Source organism: Triturus cristatus, chromosome 12 (genome assembly GCF_964204655.1).
Source record: "Triturus cristatus chromosome 12, aTriCri1.1, whole genome shotgun sequence".
Classification (NCBI taxonomy): Eukaryota; Metazoa; Chordata; class Amphibia; order Caudata; family Salamandridae; genus Triturus; species Triturus cristatus.
Genome location: NC_140595.1, coordinates 723,836,041 through 723,857,608, shown reverse-complemented (window position 1 = coordinate 723,857,608; position 21,568 = coordinate 723,836,041). Strand labels below are relative to the sequence as shown.

General features: G+C 40.3%; 9 non-coding genes across 9 annotated transcripts; all 9 read right to left on the bottom strand.

Annotated features, from left to right (window-relative positions):
• Positions 1–807: 807 nt before the first annotated feature.
• TRNAS-AGA (transfer RNA serine (anticodon AGA)) lies at positions 808–889 on the bottom strand. Its single transcript has one exon. It is a non-coding gene; the product is annotated as a tRNA-Ser (tRNA).
• A 2,588-nt stretch (positions 890–3,477) lies between these two features.
• On the bottom strand, positions 3,478–3,549 carry TRNAH-GUG (transfer RNA histidin (anticodon GUG)). Its single transcript has one exon. It is a non-coding gene; the product is annotated as a tRNA-His (tRNA).
• A 1,279-nt stretch (positions 3,550–4,828) lies between these two features.
• On the bottom strand, positions 4,829–4,910 carry TRNAS-AGA (transfer RNA serine (anticodon AGA)). The gene has a single exon. It is a non-coding gene; the product is annotated as a tRNA-Ser (tRNA).
• Positions 4,911–8,848: 3,938 nt separating this feature from the next.
• TRNAS-AGA (transfer RNA serine (anticodon AGA)) lies at positions 8,849–8,930 on the bottom strand. Its single transcript has one exon. It is a non-coding gene; the product is annotated as a tRNA-Ser (tRNA).
• A 2,588-nt stretch (positions 8,931–11,518) lies between these two features.
• On the bottom strand, positions 11,519–11,590 carry TRNAH-GUG (transfer RNA histidin (anticodon GUG)). The gene has a single exon. It is a non-coding gene; the product is annotated as a tRNA-His (tRNA).
• A 1,279-nt stretch (positions 11,591–12,869) lies between these two features.
• On the bottom strand, positions 12,870–12,951 carry TRNAS-AGA (transfer RNA serine (anticodon AGA)). Its single transcript has one exon. It is a non-coding gene; the product is annotated as a tRNA-Ser (tRNA).
• A 3,940-nt stretch (positions 12,952–16,891) lies between these two features.
• On the bottom strand, positions 16,892–16,973 carry TRNAS-AGA (transfer RNA serine (anticodon AGA)). The gene has a single exon. It is a non-coding gene; the product is annotated as a tRNA-Ser (tRNA).
• A 2,585-nt stretch (positions 16,974–19,558) lies between these two features.
• TRNAH-GUG (transfer RNA histidin (anticodon GUG)) lies at positions 19,559–19,630 on the bottom strand. The gene has a single exon. It is a non-coding gene; the product is annotated as a tRNA-His (tRNA).
• Positions 19,631–20,909: 1,279 nt separating this feature from the next.
• TRNAS-AGA (transfer RNA serine (anticodon AGA)) lies at positions 20,910–20,991 on the bottom strand. Its single transcript has one exon. It is a non-coding gene; the product is annotated as a tRNA-Ser (tRNA).
• Positions 20,992–21,568: the final 577 nt, after the last annotated feature.

Here is a 21,568-nt window from a genome sequence, read left to right as displayed (position 1 = left end):
ACCTCAGTGGCTCATTAGCAGAGCTGCGGCTAATGACTGGTGCCAAATCATGATGAAGCAAGCACCATGGCTCGTAGGGGACCCACAACACGCTTTTCTTAGCTCACTGAATTAAAGTATAAACTTCCGCCGTGTGTGAGTGGTAAAGGCTTGTTAATATGGTTCCTTTTCCAATTCAAGTCTGACAACAAGAGGCAGGAACCACGTGGCTTCGGAAGCTCAGGAAAGTAGCCACCAATCACAGAGAAAGAGAGAACTGGCAGTATGAGAGGTGGAGAAAACAGAAGCAGGAGCAAGGAGCTCAAATGAGATTGATGGCGTTTAAATAGAGCGCGTAAAGGAACAGTTACACAGCTAAAAAATGGGAAAGACAGACTAGGGAAAAAAACACAGAAAGAGCCTGTAGATGAATTCTCTTCCTGGGACAGCAGGTTAAGAGAAATTACACATGGGGAGGTTAAGCATGTAACACGGGGGAGAATAAAAAAGAAAATGCAGTTTTATGAAGTGTGTTTGCCAATCCAGCCAGCACTTTTGTTCTATTTCTCTCTTTGCGTCTTTTATTGGTAAAGTAACTTTCAAGTGCATGCGCAGGTATGAATGAGAGAGCAACGGTATAATAATTTGAAGTGTTTACACCAGTGCTAAAGTAGGAATGAGGTGTAGCAAAGACATGAAAGAGGTAGCGATAACAAATATGTGGAGAGGCAATAGTGACACAAAAATAAGCCACCTATTTATAAAACTGAAATGGAAGAAATACTAAAGGTTAACTTCTGAAATTGTAGCCGATAATAAAAAGATTCTCGTTGTTGGCAGGATTCGAACCTGCGCGGGAATACCCCAATGGATTTCTAGTCCATCGCCTTAACCACTCAGCCACAACAACTTGCTGTAAGCTGCCTACAAATATTTTGTTTGAAAGTTTTGAAGTTTTCCCACATCAAAGTACTAATATTCTGCAATGCGCTTTTTAAAAACAATGTTTTTTTCATCATGCACGTTCTGTCCTAAAAATAAAAATTGCATGAGTATATCTCTGGATCTGTAAAAGGATACGCTTGCATTCAAACTCTCTTGTGGCACTCAAGTTTTTTGGACCCTGTTGCACTCTGTTTTTGCGCTGCTTTTAGTCTACGACCCATATTACAGAAGTGAACCATCTCTGAGTATTTGGGACTCCTTTGTAAGTGCCTTATCTTTAATCCTTGAAAAGCTCTATAATAAAGGGGTCTGTCAAAGATTGCTTGAATGGAAGATAAAAGAAGGCCCACTTGTCTCACCAAATGCAGTAGAGAAACCTGATGTTTTACTCATGTTATCCTTAGTTCAGTTTTTGTTAGACCTGGCATCCTTAAGGTGGCCTACCAGCAACCTTTTTGCTTTTCACCTCACGTTTTGCTGTATCTTTATGTTGGGCGTAGGACTCTAATCACTTTATCACTACTGTGAGAAAGTGGCTCTGTATATACTGTTCCCAAATAGGTACAGTGTGCACAGAGTCCCCAGTCCCCAGAGGTTTGGCAGAGGCTAAAGTTAGATATAACCTTACTCTCTAAAGTGGTAGCTTGCCGAGCAGTAAGGCAGTATCAGAGTACAGTGTAAAACATTTGTTGTACACACTCAGTCAGCAAATGGTCTCACACACTCAAGAACTGAACACTAGGCCATTGGTTTGCATAAAAAAGATATTGTTGTTTTATTTGAGAACCAACAATAGGTATCAAAATATACTTTCTCAGAATGAGATGCTTTAGTTAAATACTTTGCAATAGGCAATTGACTTTTGCAGGTCATAGTTACAGTTTATTACAATAGGCAACACAATTTGAATCACAATAATACATTGAGCTCAATGGGAATTTTAAGTTATATGCAATTAATTACTTTCAGGAATACTTTTCTAAATCCAGGACTGGATCCTAGATTCAGTCCTGGGACAGTTCTTGGAAACAAGTGAGTAAATTCGTTTTAGTTACTGTTGTGATTTTTAAGCAATATTTTGCTATTTTAAAAGTTGACACTTAGAAACTTTTGCTGATCAAATTACCAATGTTATCCTATGGAAGGAAATTCACTTAGCAGGTAAGTGGGGTTATGGTTACTTTTTCTAGGTCAGTGTTGGATCCTAGATCCAGCACTACTGTACCACCTGTAAGCAGTTGAGAAACTACGTTTAAGTTATACAGGCGATTTTTAAGGAATATTTACATGTTTGCAAAATCGACACTTAGAAGAAATTTCACAGAAAAACAGTCAATGGTTTCCTATGGAAGAAAATTCAAGTTACGGGTAAAGTACGTTCTCGTTACTTTTGTAATCCAGTTCTGGGCTCCTAGGCTCAGTACTGGGACATCTATCTAAAACAGGTAAACAATTACGTTTTCACAGTTGGTACGATTTTTAAAGAATATTTGTAAGTTTCAAAAATCGACACTTAGAAAATTTTCAGCAAAAAGCAGGCAATGATATCCCATGGAAGGAAATTCGAGTTACTGGTAAGTACGGTTAAAATTACTTTTCAGGGTCAGTACTGAGCTCCAAGATGCAGCACTGAGGTCTCTCCTGATAACAGGTGAGTAAATCAGAATTCGTTGTTCGGCTGATTTTAGATGAATATTTTAAAGTTCCAAAACTCCACACCACTTAGAAGAATTTCCAAGTGAAACCACTCAATGTTAGCCTATGGAAGAAAAGTGAGTTATCGGCTTTTAGGTAAGTACTCGACTGGCAGAGTTATGGTTCTGGGCATAGACTCAGGGGTCTCCCAGGGGAGTCCCAGCCTACTTGCCAAGCCTTAAACTCCCCTTTTATTACATATAATTTACACCTAAGGTAGGCCCTAGGTAGTCCTAGGTGCATGATGCTATGTAAGTAAAAAATAAGATATGTACTTTGGTGGTTCGCGTGTCCTGTAAGTACCAAACAGTCTATTTCATTTTTCACTACTGTGAGGTCTACCCCTCTCATAGGTTAGCTCTGTGTATTCCCCTATACTTTTTATTTGGTAATTCCATATCGGAGAGGAGTAGCTTTATTTATTTATTGAAAATCCTACTTACTGGTGAGGTTGGATTTAACTTTACTATTTTAGAAATGCCACTTTTAGAGAGTGAACATTTCTCTGCACTTACTGCTCTATTTGCCTGAAACCTGGCCCCAATACACGTCTGGATTGGGCTGGGTGACAGCAAAATTTGTGCCTTCCCTCTAGAGAGCCACAACACAGGTCACTCAACTGCACCTGGGGGGTGAGCTCTGCTCCCCCTTCACCCCCAATAGGTTCAAGAACGATAATTTATGTAAGTAAATACATTATAGCTACAGCTTATAATCATGCGAGTTTAAATCATTTGTTGTTAGATGGTTTAAATATTTGAAAGGATCTGTTTTTAATAGACATTTTACAAAAACCACTGGTACATTTGCTAATTCTGTAAAATTAACACCCAACTGCCGTGACATTGCCAACCACAACGCCATGACTCGGATTCGAACCGAGGTTGCTGCGGCCACAACGCAGAGTACTAACCACTATACGATCACGGCGAGCTACTTGGGCTCAACGACATGCAGTGACATGGAGAATTTATAATTCGGAACACTCAGGGCTGTTCCTGTGATAGGCTGGATGTATTCATTGCTTCCTCATTCCTCATTCAGAGGCTGCGTCTCCTCAGTGGTTGATAGGCTGAAACCGTTTCCTGGCCACCTGCTTGTGAAATGCCAGGAGTCAAAGATCACACAATACACTTGCGGACCTGTGATGGGACACCAATGCAGAGAAACCCACCTGGCACAGACCTTCTATTCTGTCTATTAGACCTGCATCTTCCCTGCACCTTTCAAGCCATTTGTATGTGAAGCAAGAAAGAGTTAGAGAGTGATCCATCTACACTTTTATAGGGAGGATGTCGCCGTGAGCTCCTCCCAGCTAATCACACGAACAGCAGAAAAGCAAGATAATACACAGTTGAGGGGAGGGCTGCATGGTTATGTTTTTGAGTAAATATTGAAACTGACCTCAGTGGCTCATTAGCAGAGCTGCGGCTAATGACTGGTGCCAAATCATGATGAAGCAAGCACAATGGCTCGTAGGGGACCCACAACACGCTTTTCTTAGCTCACTGAATTAAAGTATAAACTTCCGCCGTGTGTGAGTGGTAAAGGATTGTTAATATGGTTCCTTTTCCAATTCAAGTCTGACAACAAGAGGCAGGAACCACGTGGCTTCGGAAGCTCAGGAAAGTAGCGACCAATCACAGAGAAAGAGAGAACTGGCAGTATGAGAGGTGGAGAAAACAGAAGCGGGAGCAAGGAGCTCAAATGAGATTGATGGCGTTTAAATAGAGTGCGTAAAGGAACAGTTACACAGCTAAGAAATGGGAAAGACAGACTAGGGAAAAAAACACAGAAAGAGCCTGTAGATGAATTCTCTTCCTGGGACAGCAGGTTAAGAGAAATTACACATGGGGAGGTTAAGCATGTAACACAGGGGAGAATAAAAAAGAAAATGCAGTTTTATGAAGTGTGTTTGCCAATCCAGCCAGCACTTTTGTTCTATTTCTCTCTTTGCGTCTTTTATTGGTAAAGTAACTTTCAAGTGCATGCGCAGGTATGAATGAGAGAGCAACGGTATAATAATTTGAAGCATTTACACCAGTGCTAAAGTAGGAATGAGGTGTAGCAAAGACATGAAAGAGGTAGCGATAACAAATATGTGGAGAGGCAATAGTGACACAAAAATAAGCCACCTATTTATAAAACTGAAATGGAAGAAATACTAAAGGTTAACTTCTGAAATTGTAGCCGATTATAAAAAGATTCTCGTTGTTGGCAGAATTCGAACCTGCACGGGGATACCTCAATGGATTTCTAGTCCATCGCCTTAACCACTCGGCCACAACAACTTGCTGTAAGCTGCCTACAAATATTTTGTTTGAAAGTTTTGAAGTTTTCCCACATCAAAGTACTAATATTCTGCAATGCGCTTTTTAAAAACAATGTTTTTTTCATCATGCACGTTCTGTCCTAAAAATAAAAATTGCATGAGTATATCTCTGGATCTGTAAAAGGATACGCTTGCATTCAAACTCTCTTGTGGCACTCAAGTTTTTTGGACCCTGTTGCACTCTGTTTTTGCGCTGCTTTTAGTCTACGACCCATATTACAGAAGTCAACCATCTCTGAGTATTTGGGACTCCTTTGTAAGTGCCTTATCTTTAATCCTTGAAAAGCTCTATAATAAAGGGGTCTGTCAAAGATTGCTTGAATGGAAGATAAAAGAAGGCCCACTTGTCTCACCAAATGCAGTAGAGAAACCTGATGTTTTACTCATGTTATCCTTAGTTCAGTTTTTGTTAGACCTGGCATCCTTAAGGTGGCCTACCAGCAACCTTTTTGCTTTTCACCTCACGTTTTGCTGTATCTTTATGTTGGCCGTAGGACTCTAATCACTTTATCACTACTGTGAGAAAGTGGCTCTGTATATACTGTTCCCAAATAGGTACAGTGTGCACAGAGTCCCCAGTCCCCAGAGGTTTGGCAGAGGCTAAAGTTAGATATAACCTTACTCTCTAAAGTGGTAGCTTGCCGAGCAGTAAGGCAGTATCAGAGTACAGTGTAAAACATTTGTTGTACACACTCAGTCAGCAAATGGTCTCACACACTCAAGAACTGAACACTAGGCCATTGGTTTGCATAAAAAAGATATTGTTGTTTTATTTGAGAACCAACAATAGGTATCAAAATATACTTTCTCAGAATGAGATGCTTTAGTTAAATACTTTGCAATAGGCAATTGACTTTTGCAGGTCATAGTTACAGTTTATTACAATAGGCAACACAATTTGAATCACAATAATACATTGAGCTCAATGGGAATTTTAAGTTATATGCAATTAATTACTTTCAGGAATACTTTTCTAAATCCAGGACTGGATCCTATATTCAGTCCTGGGACAGTTCTTGGAAACAAGTGATTAAATTCGTTTTAGTTACTGTTGTGATTTTTAAGCAATATTTTGCTATTTTAAAAGTTGACACTTAGAAACTTTTGCTGATCAAATTACCAATGTTATCCTACGGAAGGAAATTCACTTAGCAGGTAAGTGGGGTTATGGTTACTTTTTCTAGGTCAGTGTTGGATCCTAGATCCAGCACTACTGTACCACCTGTAAGCAGTTGAGAAACTACGTTTAAGTTATACAGGCGATTTTTAAGGAATATTTACATGTTTGCAAAATCGACACTTAGAAGAAATTTCACAGAAAAACAGTCAATGGTTTCCTATGGAAGAAAATTCAAGTTACGGGTAAAGTACGTTCTCGTTACTTTTGTAATCCAATGCTGGGCTCCTAGGCTCAGTACTGGGACATCTATCTAAAACAGGTAAACAATTACGTTTTCACAGTTGGTACGATTTTTAAAGAATATTTGTATGTTTCAAAAATCGACACTTAGAAAATTTTCAGCAAAAAGCAGGCAATGATATCCCATGGAAGGAAATTCGAGTTACTGGTAAGTACGGTTAAAATTACTTTTCAGGGTCAGTACTGAGCTCCAAGATGCAGCACTGAGGTCTCTCCTGATAACAGGTGAGTAAATCAGAATTCGTTGTTCGGCTGATTTTAGATGAATATTTTAAAGTTCCAAAACTCCACACCACTTAGAAGAATTTCCAAGTGAAACCACTCAATGTTAGCCTATGGAAGAAAAGTGAGTTATCGGCTTTTAGGTAAGTACTCGACTGGCAGAGTTATGGTTCTGGGCTTAGACTCAGGGGTCTCCCAGGGGAGTCCCAGCCTACTTGCCAAGCTTTAAACTCCCCTTTTATTACATATAATTTACACCTAAGGTAGGCCCTAGGTAGTCCTAGGTGCATGATGCTATGTAAGTAAAAAATAAGATATGTACTTTGGTGGTTCGCGTGTCCTGTAAGTACCAAACAGTCTATTTCATTTTTCACTACTGTGAGGTCTACCCCTCTCATAGGTTAGCTCTGTGTATTCCCCTATACTTTTTATTTGGTAATTCCATATCGGAGAGGAGTAGCTTTATTTATTTATTGAAAATCCTACTTACTGGTGAGGTTGGATTTAACTTTACTATTTTAGAAATGCCACTTTTAGAGAGTGAACATTTCTCTGCACTTACTGCTCTATTTGCCTGAAACCTGGCCCCAATACACGTCTGGATTGGGCTGGGTGACAGCAAAATTTGTGCCTTCCCTCTAGAGAGCCACAACACAGGTCACTCAACTGCACCTGGGGGGTGAGCTCCACTCTCCCTTCACCCCCAATAGGTTCAAGAACGATAATTTATGTAAGTAAATACATTATAGCTACAGCTTATAATCATGCGAGTTTAAATCATTTGTTGTTAGATGGTTTAAATATTTGAAAGGATCTGTTTTTAATAGACATTTTACAAAAACCACTGGTACATTTGCTAATTCTGTAAAATTAACACCCAACTGCCGTGACATTGCCAACCACAATGCCGTGACTCGGATTCGAACCGAGGTTGCTGCGGCCACAACGCAGAGTACTAACCACTATAAGATCACGGCGAGCTACTTGGGCTCAACGACATACAGTGACATGGAGAATTTATAATTCGGAACACTCAGGGCTGTTCCTGTGATAGGCTGGATGTATTCATTGCTTCCTCATTCCTCATTCAGAGGCTGCGTCTCCTCAGTGGTTGATAGGCTGAAACCGTTTCCTGGCCGCCTGCTTGTGAAATGCCAGGAGTCAAAGATCACACAATACACTTGCGGACCTGTGATGGGACACCAATGCAGAGAAACCCACCTGGCACAGACCTTCTATTCTGTCTATTAGACCTGCATCTTCCCTGCACTTTTCAAGCCATTTGTATGTGAAGCAAGAAAGAGTTAGAGAGTGATCCATCTACACTTTTATAGGGAGGATGTCGCCGTGAGCTCCTCCCAGCTAATCACACGAACAGCAGAAAAGCAAGATAATACACAGTTGAGGGGAGGGCTGCATGGTTATGTTTTTGAGTAAATATTGAAACTGACCTCAGTGGCTCATTAGCAGAGCTGCGGCTAATGACTGGTGCCAAATCATGATGAAGCAAGCACCATGGCTCGTAGGGGACCCACAACACGCTTTTCTTAGCTCACTGAATTAAAGTATAAACTTCCGCCGTGTGTGAGTGGTAAAGGCTTGTTAATATGGTTCCTTTTCCAATTCAAGTCTGACAACAAGAGGCAGGAACCACGTGGCTTCGGAAGCTCAGGAAAGTAGCCACCAATCACAGAGAAAGAGAGAACTGGCAGTATGAGAGGTGGAGAAAACAGAAGCAGGAGCAAGGAGCTCAAATGAGATTGATGGCGTTTAAATAGAGCGCGTAAAGGAACAGTTACACAGCTAAAAAATGGGAAAGACAGACTAGGGAAAAAACACAGAAAGAGCCTGTAGATGAATTCTCTTCCTGGGACAGCAGGTTAAGAGAAATTACACATGGGGAGGTTAAGCATGTAACACGGGGGAGAATAAAAAAGAAAATGCAGTTTTATGAAGTGTGTTTGCCAATCCAGCCAGCACTTTTGTTCTATTTCTCTCTTTGCGTCTTTTATTGGTAAAGTAACTTTCAAGTGCATGCGCAGGTATGAATGAGAGAGCAACGGTATAATAATTTGAAGCGTTTACACCAGTGCTAAAGTAGGAATGAGGTGTAGCAAAGACATGAAAGAGGTAGCGATAACAAATATGTGGAGAGGCAATAGTGACACAAAAATAAGCCACCTATTTATAAAACTGCAATGGAAGAAATACTAAAGGTTAACTTCTGAAATTGTAGCCGATAATAAAAAGATTCTCGTTGTTGGCAGGATTCGAACCTGCGCGGGGATACCCCAATGGATTTCTAGTCCATCGCCTTAACCACTCGGCCACAACAACTTGCTGTAAGCTGCCTACAAATATTTTGTTTGAAAGTTTTGAAGTTTTCCCACATCAAAGTACTAATATTCTGCAATGCGCTTTTTAAAAACAATGTTTTTTTCATCATGCACGTTCTGTCCTAAAAATAAAAATTGCATGAGTATATCTCTGGATCTGTAAAAGGATACGCTTGCATTCAAACTCTCTTGTGGCACTCAAGTTTTTTGGACCCTGTTGCACTCTGTTTTTGCGCTGCTTTTAGTCTACGACCCATATTACAGAAGTGAACCATCTCTGAGTATTTGGGACTCCTTTGTAAGTGCCTTATCTTTAATCCTTGAAAAGCTCTATAATAAAGGGGTCTGTCAAAGATTGCTTGAATGGAAGATAAAAGAAGGCCCACTTGTCTCACCAAATGCAGTAGAGAAACCTGATGTTTTACTCATGTTATCCTTAGTTCAGTTTTTGTTAGACCTGGCATCCTTAAGGTGGCCTACCAGCAACCTTTTTGCTTTTCACCTCACGTTTTGCTGTATCTTTATGTTGGCCGTAGGACTCTAATCACTTTATCACTACTGTGAGAAAGTGGCTCTGTATATACTGTTCCCAAATAGGTACAGTGTGCACAGAGTCCCCAGTCCCCAGAGGTTTGGCAGAGGCTAAAGTTAGATATAACCTTACTCTCTAAAGTGGTAGCTTGCCGAGCAGTAAGGCAGTATCAGAGTACAGTGTAAAACATTTGTTGTACACACTCAGTCAGCAAATGGTCTCACACACTCAAGAACTGAACACTAGGCCATTGGTTTGCATAAAAAAGATATTGTTGTTTTATTTGAGAACCAACAATAGGTATCAAAATATACTTTCTCAGAATGAGATGCTTTAGTTAAATACTTTGCAATAGGCAATTGACTTTTGCAGGTCATAGTTACAGTTTATTACAATAGGCAACACAATTTGAATCACAATAATACATTGAGCTCAATGGGAATTTTAAGTTATATGCAATTAATTACTTTCAGGAATACTTTTCTAAATCCAGGACTGGATCCTATATTCAGTCCTGGGACAGTTCTTGGAAACAAGTGATTAAATTCGTTTTAGTTACTGTTGTGATTTTTAAGCAATATTTTGCTATTTTAAAAGTTGACACTTAGAAACTTTTGCTGATCAAATTACCAATGTTATCCTACGGAAGGAAATTCACTTAGCAGGTAAGTGGGGTTATGGTTACTTTTTCTAGGTCAGTGTTGGATCCTAGATCCAGCACTACTGTACCACCTGTAAGCAGTTGAGAAACTACGTTTAAGTTATACAGGCGATTTTTAAGGAATATTTACATGTTTGCAAAATCGACACTTAGAAGAAATTTCACAGAAAAACAGTCAATGGTTTCCTATGGAAGAAAATTCAAGTTACGGGTAAAGTACGTTCTCGTTACTTTTGTAATCCAATGCTGGGCTCCTAGGCTCAGTACTGGGACATCTATCTAAAACAGGTAAACAATTACGTTTTCACAGTTGGTACGATTTTTAAAGAATATTTGTAAGTTTCAAAAATCGACACTTAGAAAATTTTCAGCGAAAAGCAGGCAATGATATCCCATGGAAGGAAATTCGAGTTACTGGTAAGTACGGTTAAAATTACTTTTCAGGGTCAGTACTGAGCTCCAAGATGCAGCACTGAGGTCTCTCCTGATAACAGGTGAGTAAATCAGAATTCGTTGTTCGGCTGATTTTAGATGAATATTTTAAAGTTCCAAAACTCCACACCACTTAGAAGAATTTCCAAGTGAAACCACTCAATGTTAGCCTATGGAAGAAAAGTGAGTTATCGGCTTTTAGGTAAGTACTCGACTGGCAGAGTTATGGTTCTGGGCTTAGACTCAGGGGTCTCCCAGGGGAGTCCCAGCCTACTTGCCAAGCTTTAAACTCCCCTTTTATTACATATAATTTACACCTAAGGTAGGCCCTAGGTAGTCCTAGGTGCATGATGCTATGTAAGTAAAAAATAAGATATGTACTTTGGTGGTTCGCGTGTCCTGTAAGTACCAAACAGTCTATTTCATTTTTCACTACTGTGAGGTCTACCCCTCTCATAGGTTAGCTCTGTGTATTCCCCTATACTTTTTATTTGGTAATTCCATATCGGAGAGGAGTAGCTTTATTTATTTATTGAAAATCCTACTTACTGGTGAGGTTGGATTTAACTTTACTATTTTAGAAATGCCACTTTTAGAGAGTGAACATTTCTCTGCACTTACTGCTCTATTTGCCTGAAACCTGGCCCCAATACACGTCTGGATTGGGCTGGGTGACAGCAAAATTTGTGCCTTCCCTCTAGAGAGCCACAACACAGGTCACTCAACTGCACCTGGGGGGTGAGCTCCACTCTCCCTTCACCCCCAATAGGTTCAAGAACGATAATTTATGTAAGTAAATACATTATAGCTACAGCTTATAATCATGCGAGTTTAAATCATTTGTTGTTAGATGGTTTAAATATTTGAAAGGATCTGTTTTTAATAGACATTTTACAAAAACCACTGGTACATTTGCTAATTCTGTAAAATTAACACCCAACTGCCGTGACATTGCCAACCACAATGCCGTGACTCGGATTCGAACCGAGGTTGCTGCGGCCACAACGCAGAGTACTAACCACTATACGATCACGGCGAGCTACTTGGGCTCAACGACATACAGTGACATGGAGAATTTATAATTCGGAACACTCAGGGCTGTTCCTGTGATAGGCTGGATGTATTCATTGCTTCCTCATTCCTCATTCAGAGGCTGCGTCTCCTCAGTGGTTGATAGGCTGAAACCGTTTCCTGGCCGCCTGCTTGTGAAATGCCAGGAGTCAAAGATCACACAATACACTTGCGGACCTGTGATGGGACACCAATGCAGAGAAACCCACCTGGCACAGACCTTCTATTCTGTCTATTAGACCTGCATCTTCCCTGCACCTTTCAAGCCATTTGTATGTGAAGCAAGAAAGAGTTAGAGAGTGATCCATCTACACTTTTATAGGGAGGATGTCGCCGTGAGCTCCTCCCAGCTAATCACACGAACAGCAGAAAAGCAAGATAATACACAGTTGAGGGGAGGGCTGCATGGTTATGTTTTTGAGTAAATATTGAAACTGACCTCAGTGGCTCATTAGCAGAGCTGCGGCTAATGACTGGTGCCAAATCATGATGAAGCAAGCACCATGGCTCGTAGGGGACCCACAACACGCTTTTCTTAGCTCACTGAATTAAAGTATAAACTTCCGCCGTGTGTGAGTGGTAAAGGCTTGTTAATATGGTTCCTTTTCCAATTCAAGTCTGACAACAAGAGGCAGGAACCACGTGGCTTCGGAAGCTCAGGAAAGTAGCCACCAATCACAGAGAAAGAGAGAACTGGCAGTATGAGAGGTGGAGAAAACAGAAGCAGGAGCAAGGAGCTCAAATGAGATTGATGGCGTTTAAATAGAGCGCGTAAAGGAACAGTTACACAGCTAAAAAATGGGAAAGACAGACTAGGGAAAAAAACACAGAAAGAGCCTGTAGATGAATTCTCTTCCTGGGACAGCAGGTTAAGAGAAATTACACATGGGGAGGTTAAGCATGTAACACGGGGGAGAATAAAAAAGAAAATGCAGTTTTATGAAGTGTGTTTGCCAATCCAGCCAGCACTTTTGTTCTATTTCTCTCTTTGCGTCTTTTATTGGTAAAGTAACTTTCAAGTGCATGCGCAGGTATGAATGAGAGAGCAACGGTATAATAATTTGAAGCGTTTACACCAGTGCTAAAGTAGGAATGAGGTGTAGCAAAGACATGAAAGAGGTAGCGATAACAAATATGTGGAGAGGCAATAGTGACACAAAAATAAGCCACCTATTTATAAAACTGCAATGGAAGAAATACTAAAGGTTAACTTCTGAAATTGTAGCCGATAATAAAAAGATTCTCGTTGTTGGCAGGATTCGAACCTGCGCGGGGATACCCCAATGGATTTCTAGTCCATCGCCTTAACCACTCGGCCACAACAACTTGCTGTAAGCTGCCTACAAATATTTTGTTTGAAAGTTTTGAAGTTTTCCCACATCAAAGTACTAATATTCTGCAATGCGCTTTTTAAAAACAATGTTTTTTTCATCATGCACGTTCTGTCCTAAAAATAAAAATTGCATGAGTATATCTCTGGATCTGTAAAAGGATACGCTTGCATTCAAACTCTCTTGTGGCACTCAAGTTTTTTGGACCCTGTTGCACTCTGTTTTTGCGCTGCTTTTAGTCTACGACCCATATTACAGAAGTGAACCATCTCTGAGTATTTGGGACTCCTTTGTAAGTGCCTTATCTTTAATCCTTGAAAAGCTCTATAATAAAGGGGTCTGTCAAAGATTGCTTGAATGGAAGATAAAAGAAGGCCCACTTGTCTCACCAAATGCAGTAGAGAAACCTGATGTTTTACTCATGTTATCCTTAGTTCAGTTTTTGTTAGACCTGGCATCCTTAAGGTGGCCTACCAGCAACCTTTTTGCTTTTCACCTCACGTTTTGCTGTATCTTTATGTTGGCCGTAGGACTCTAATCACTTTATCACTACTGTGAGAAAGTGGCTCTGTATATACTGTTCCCAAATAGGTACAGTGTGCACAGAGTCCCCAGTCCCCAGAGGTTTGGCAGAGGCTAAAGTTAGATATAACCTTACTCTCTAAAGTGGTAGCTTGCCGAGCAGTAAGGCAGTATCAGAGTACAGTGTAAAACATTTGTTGTACACACTCAGTCAGCAAATGGTCTCACACACTCAAGAACTGAACACTAGGCCATTGGTTTGCATAAAAAAGATATTGTTGTTTTATTTGAGAACCAACAATAGGTATCAAAATAAACTTTCTCAGAATGAGATGCTTTAGTTAAATACTTTGCAATAGGCAATTGACTTTTGCAGGTCATAGTTACAGTTTATTACAATAGGCAACACAATTTGAATCACAATAATACATTGAGCTCAATGGGAATTTTAAGTTATATGCAATTAATTACTTTCAGGAATACTTTTCTAAATCCAGGACTGGATCCTATATTCAGTCCTGGGACAGTTCTTGGAAACAAGTGATTAAATTCGTTTTAGTTACTGTTGTGATTTTTAAGCAATATTTTGCTATTTTAAAAGTTGACACTTAGAAACTTTTGCTGATCAAATTACCAATGTTATCCTATGGAAGGAAATTCACTTAGCAGGTAAGTGGGGTTATGGTTACTTTTTCTAGGTCAGTGTTGGATCCTAGATCCAGCACTACTGTACCACCTGTAAGCAGTTGAGAAACTACGTTTAAGTTATACAGGCGATTTTTAAGGAATATTTACATGTTTGCAAAATCGACACTTAGAAGAAATTTCACAGAAAAACAGTCAATGGTTTCCTATGGAAGAAAATTCAAGTTACGGGTAAAGTACGTTCTCGTTACTTTTGTAATCCAGTGCTGGGCTCCTAGGCTCAGTACTGGGACATCTATCTAAAACAGGTAAACAATTACGTTTTCACAGTTGGTACGATTTTTAAAGAATATTTGTAAGTTTCAAAAATCGACACTTAGAAAATTTTCAGCGAAAAGCAGGCAATGATATCCCATGGAAGGAAATTCGAGTTACTGGTAAGTACGGTTAAAATTACTTTTCAGGGTCAGTACTGAGCTCCAAGATGCAGCACTGAGGTCTCTCCTGATAACAGGTGAGTAAATCAGAATTCGTTGTTCGGCTGATTTTAGATGAATATTTTAAAGTTCCAAAACTCCACACCACTTAGAAGAATTTCCAAGTGAAACCACTCAATGTTAGCCTATGGAAGAAAAGTGAGTTATCGGCTTTTAGGTAAGTACTCGACTGGCAGAGTTATGGTTCTGGGCATAGACTCAGGGGTCTCCCAGGGGAGTCCCAGCCTACTTGCCAAGCCTTAAACTCCCCTTTTATTACATATATTTTACACCTAAGGTAGGCCCTAGGTAGTCCTAGGTGCATGATGCTATGTAAGTAAAAAATAAGATATGTACTTTGGTGGTTCGCGTGTCCTGTAAGTACCAAACAGTCTATTTCAGTTTTTCACTACTGTGAGGTCTACCCCTCTCATAGGTTAGCTCTGTGTATTCCCCTATACTTTTTATTTGGTAATTCCATATCGGAGAGGAGTAGCTTTATTTATTTATTGAAAATCCTACTTACTGGTGAGGTTGGATTTAACTTTACTATTTTAGAAATGCCACTTTTAGAGAGTGAACATTTCTCTGCACTTACTGCTCTATTTGCCTGAAACCTGGCCCCAATACACGTCTGGATTGGGCTGGGTGACAGCAAAATTTGTGCCTTCCCTCTAGAGAGCCACAACACAGGTCACTCAACTGCACCTGGGGGGTGAGCTCCGCTCTCCCTTCACCCCCAATAGGTTCAAGAACGATAATTTATGTAAGTAAATACATTATAGCTACAGCTTATAATCATGCGAGTTTAAATCATTTGTTGTTAGATGGTTTAAATATTTGAAAGGATCTGTTTTTAATAGACATTTTACAAAAACCACTGGTACATTTGCTAATTCTGTAAAATTAACACCCAACTGCCGTGACATTGCCAACCACAATGCCGTGACTCGGATTCGAACCGAGGTTGCTGCGGCCACAACATAGAGTACTAACCACTATACGATCACGGCGAGCTACTTGGGCTCGACGACATACAGTGACATGGAGAATTTATAATTCGGAACACTCAGGGCTGTTCCTGTGATAGGCTGGATGTATTCATTGCTTCCTCATTCCTCATTCAGAGGCTGCGTCTCCTCAGTGGTTGATAGGCTGAAACCGTTTCCTGGCCGCCTGCTTGTGAAATGCCAGGAGTCAAAGATCACACAATACACTTGTGGACCTGTGATGGGACACCAATGCAGAGAAACCCACCTGGCACAGACCTTCTATTCTGTCTATTAGACCTGCATCTTCCCTGCACCTTTCAAGCCATTTGTATGTGAAGCAAGAAAGAGTTAGAGAGTGATCCATCTACACTTTTATAGGGAGGATGTCGCCGTGAGCTCCTCCCAGCTAATCACACGAACAGCAGAAAAGCAAGATAATACACAGTTGAGGGGAGGGCTGCATGGTTATGTTTTTGAGTAAATATTGAAACTGACCTCAGTGGCTCATTAGCAGAGCTGCGGCTAATGACTGGTGCCAAATCATGATGAAGCAAGCACCATGGCTCGTAGGGGACCCACAACACGCTTTTCTCAGCTCACTGAATTAAAGTATAAACTTCCGCCGTGTGTGAGTGGTAAAGGCTTGTTAATATGGTTCCTTTTCCAATTCAAGTCTGACAACAAGAGGCAGGAACCACGTGGCTTCGGAAGCTCAGGAAAGTAGCCACCAATCACAGAGAAAGAGAGAACTGGCAGTATGAGAGGTGGAGAAAACAGAAGCGGGAGCAAGGAGCTCAAATGAGATTGATGGCGTTTAAATAGAGCGCGTAAAGGAACAGTTACACAGCTAAGAAATGGGAAAGACAGACTAGGGAAAAAAACACAGAAAGAGCCTGTAGATGAATTCTCTTCCTGGGACAGCAGGTTAAGAGAAATTACACATGGGGAGGTTAAGCATGTAACACGGGGGAGAATAAAAAAGAAAATGCAGTTTTATGAAGTGTGTTTGCCAATCCAGCCAGCACTTTTGTTCTATTTCTCTCTTTGCGTCTTTTATTGGTAAAGTAACTTTCAAGTGCATGCGCAGGTATGAATGAGAGAGCAACGGTATAATAATTTGAAGCGTTTACACCAGTGCTAAAGTAGGAATGAGGTGTAGCAAAGACATAAAAGAGGTAGCGATAACAAATATGTGGAGAGGCAATAGTGACACAAAAATAAGCCACCAATTTATAAAACTGAAATGGAAGAAATACTAAAGGTTAACTTCTGAAATTGTAGCCGATAATAAAAAGATTCTCGTTGTTGGCAGGATTCGAACCTGCACGGGGATACCTCAATGGATTTCTAGTCCATCGCCTTAACCACTCGGCCACAACAGCTTGCTGTAAGCTGCCTACAAATATTTTGTTTGAAAGTTTTGAAGTTTTCCCACATCAAAGTACTAATATTCTGCAATGCGCTTTTTAAAAACAATGTTTTTTTCATCATGCACGTTCTGTCCTAAAATTAAAAATTGCACGAGTATATCTCTGGATCTGTAAAAGGATACGCTTGCATTCAAACTCTCTTGTGGCACTCAAGTTTTTTGGACCCTGTTGCACTCTGTTTTTGCGCTGCTTTTAGTCTACGACCCATATTACAGAAGTCAACCATCTCTGAGTATTTGGGACTCCTTTGTAAGTGCCTTATCTTTAATCCTTGAAAAGCTCTATAATAAAGGGGTCTGTCAAAGATTGCTTGAATGGAAGATAAAAGAAGGCCCACTTGTCTCACCAAATACAGTAGAGAAACCTGATGTTTTACTCATGTTATCCTTAGTTCAGTTTTTGTTAGACCTGGCATCCTTAAGGTGGCCTACCAGCAACCTTTTTGCTTTTCACCTCACGTTTTGCTGTATCTTTATGTTGGCCGTAGGACTCTAATCACTTTATCACTACTGTGAGAAAGTGGCTCTGTATATACTGTTCCCAAATAGGTACAGTGTGCACAGAGTGCCCAGTCCCCAGAGGTTTGGCAGAGGCTAAAGTTAGATATAACCTTACTCTCTAAAGTGGTAGCTTGCCGAGCAGTAAGGCAGTATCAGAGTACAGTGTAAAACATTTGTTGTACACACTCAGTCAGCAAATGGTCTCACACACTCAAGAACTGAACTCTAGGCCATTGGTTTGCATAAAAAAGATGTTGTTTTATTTGAGAACCAACAATAGGTATCAAAATATACTTTCTCAGAATGAGATGCTTTAGTTAAATACTTTGCAATAGGCAATTGACTTTTACAGGTCATAGTTACAGTTTATTACAATAGGCAACACAATTTGAATCACAATAATACATTGAGCTCAATGGGAATTTTAAGTTATATGCAATTAATTACTTTCAGGATTACTTTTCTAAATCCAGGACTGGATCCTAGATTCAGTCCTGGGACAGTTCTTGGAAACAAGTGAGTAAATTCGTTTTAGTTACTGTTGTGATTTTTAAGCAATATTTTGCTATTTTAAAAGTTGACACTTAGAAACTTTTGCTGATCAAATTACCAATGTTATGCTATGGAAGGAAATTCACTTAGCAGGTAAGTGGGGTTATGGTTACTTTTTCTAGGTCAGTGTTGGATCCTAGATCCAGCACTACTGTACCACCTGTAAGCAGTTGAGAAACTACGTTTAAGTTATACAGGCGATTTTTAAGGAATATTTACATGTTTGCAAAATCGACACTTAGAAGAAATTTCACAGAAAAACAGTCAATGGTTTCCTATGGAAGAAAATTCAAGTTACGGGTAAAGTACGTTCTCGTTACTTTTGTAATCCAGTGCTGGGCTCCTAGGCTCAGTACTGGGACATCTATCTAAAACAGGTAAACAATTACGTTTTCACAGTTGGTACGATTTTTAAAGAATATTTGTAAGTTTCAAAAATCGACACTTAGAAAATTTTCAGCAAAAAGCAGGCAATGATATCCCACGGAAGGAAATTCGAGTTACTGGTAAGTACGGTTAAAATTACTTTTCAGGGTCAGTACTGAGCTCCAAGATGCAGCACTGAGGTCTCTCCTGATAACAGGTGAGTAAATCAGAATTCGTTGTTCGGCTGATTTTAGATGAATATTTTAAAGTTCCAAAACTCCACACCACTTAGAAGAATTTCCAAGTGAAACCACTCAATGTTAGCCTATGGAAGAAAAGTGAGTTATCGGCTTTTAGGTAAGTACTCGACTGGCAGAGTTATGGTTCTGGGCATAGACTCAGGGGTCTCCCAGGGGAGTCCCAGCCTACTTGCCAAGCCTTAAACTCCCCTTTTATTACATATAATTTACACCTAAGGTAGGCCCTAGGTAGTCCTAGGTGCATGATGCTATGTAAGTAAAAAATAAGATATGTACTTTGGTGGTTCGCGTGTCCTGTAAGTACCAAACAGTCTATTTCATTTTTCACTACTGTGAGGTCTACCCCTCTCATAGGTTAGCTCTGTGTATTCCCCTATACTTTTTATTTGGTAATTCCATATCGGAGAGGAGTAGCTTTATTTATTTATTGAAAATCCTACTTACTGGTGAGGTTGGATTTAACTTTACTATTTTAGAAATGCCACTTTTAGAGAGTGAACATTTCTCTGCACTTACTGCTCTATTTGCCTGAAACCTGGCCCCAATACACGTCTGGATTGGGCTGGGTGACAGCAAAATTTGTGCCTTCCCTCTAGAGAGCCACAACACAGGTCACTCAACTGCACCTGGGGGGTGAGCTCCGCTCTCCCTTCACCCCCAATAGGTTCAAGAACGATAATTTATGTAAGTAAATACATTATAGCTACAGCTTATAATCATGCGAGTTTGAATCATTTGTTGTTAGATGGTTTAAATATTTGAAAGGATCTGTTTTTAATAGACATTTTACAAAAACCACTGGTACATTTGCTAATTCTGTAAAATTAACACCCAACTGCCGTGACATTGCCAACCACAATGCCGTGACTCGGATTCGAACCAAGGTTGCTGCGGCCACAACGCAGAGTACTAACCACTATACGATCACGGCGAGCTACTTGGGCTCAACGACATACAGTGACATGGAGAATTTATAATTCGGAACACTCAGGGCTGTTCCTGTGATAGGCTGGATGTATTCATTGCTTCCTCATTCCTCATTCAGAGGCTGCGTCTCCTCAGTGGTTGATAGGCTGAAACCGTTTCCTGGCCGCCTGCTTGTGAAATGCCAGGAGTCAAAGATCACACAATACACTTGCGGACCTGTGATGGGACACCAATGCAGAGAAACCCACCTGGCACAGACCTTCTATTCTGTCTATTAGACCTGCATCTTCCCTGCACCTTTCAAGCCATTTGTATGTGAAGCAAGAAAGAGTTAGAGAGTGATCCATCTACACTTTTATAGGGAGGATGTCGCCGTGAGCTCCTCCCAGCTAATCACACGAACAGCAGAAAAGCAAGATAATACACAGTTGAGGGGAGGGCTGCATGGTTATGTTTTTGAGTAAATATTGAAACTGACCTCAGTGGCTCATTAGCAGAGCTGCGGCTAATTACTGGTGCCAAATCATGATGAAGCAAGCACCATGGCTCGGAGGGGACCCACAACACGCTTTTCTTAGCTCACTGAATTAAAGTATAAACTTCCGCCGTGTGTGAGTGGTAAAGGCTTGTTAATATGGTTCCTTTTCCAATTCAAGTCTGAGAACAAGAGGCAGGAACCACGTGGCTTCGGAAGCTCAGGAAAGTAGCCACCAATCACAGAGAAAGAGAGAACTGGCAGTATGAGAGGTGGAGAAAACAGAAGCGGGAGCAAGGAGCTCAAATGAGATTGATGGCGTTTAAATAGAGCGCGTAAAGGAACAGTTACACAGCTAAGAAATGGGAAAGACAGACTAGGGAAAAAAACACAGAAAGAGCCTGTAGATGAATTCTCTTCCTGGGACAGCAGGTTAAGAGAAATTACACATGGGGAGGTTAAGCATGTAACACGGGGGAGAATAAAAAAGAAAATGCAGTTTTATGAAGTGTGTTTGCCAATCCAGCCAGCACTTTTGTTCTATTTCTCTCTTTGCGTCTTTTATTGGTAAAGTAACTTTCAAGTGCATGCGCAGGTATGAATGAGAGAGCAACGGTATAATAATTTGAAGCGTTTACACCAGTGCTAAAGTAGGAATGAGGTGTAGCAAAGACATAAAAGAGGTAGCGATAACAAATATGTGGAGAGGCAATAGTGACACAAAAATAAGCCACCAATTTATAAAACTGAAATGGAAGAAATACTAAAGGTTAACTTCTGAAATTGTAGCCGATAATAAAAAGATTCTCGTTGTTGGCAGGATTCGAACCTGCACGGGGATACCTCAATGGATTTCTAGTCCATCGCCTTAACCACTCGGCCACAACAGCTTGCTGTAAGCTGCCTACAAATATTTTGTTTGAAAGTTTTGAAGTTTTCCCACATCAAAGTACTAATATTCTGCAATGCGCTTTTTAAAAACAATGTTTTTTTCATCATGCACGTTCTGTCCTAAAATTAAAAATTGCACGAGTATATCTCTGGATCTGTAAAAGGATACGCTTGCATTCAAACTCTCTTGTGGCACTCAAGTTTTTTGGACCCTGTTGCACTCTGTTTTTGCGCTGCTTTTAGTCTACGACCCATATTACAGAAGTCAACCATCTCTGAGTATTTGGGACTCCTTTGTAAGTGCCTTATCTTTAATCCTTGAAAAGCTCTATAATAAAGGGGTCTGTCAAAGATTGCTTGAATGGAAGATAAAAGAAGGCCCACTTGTCTCACCAAATACAGTAGAGAAACCTGATGTTTTACTCATGTTATCCTTAGTTCAGTTTTTGTTAGACCTGGCATCCTTAAGGTGGCCTACCAGCAACCACTTTGCTTTTCACCTCACGTTTTGCTGTATCTTTATGTTGGCCGTAGGACTCTAATCACTTTATCACTACTGTGAGAAAGTGGCTCTGT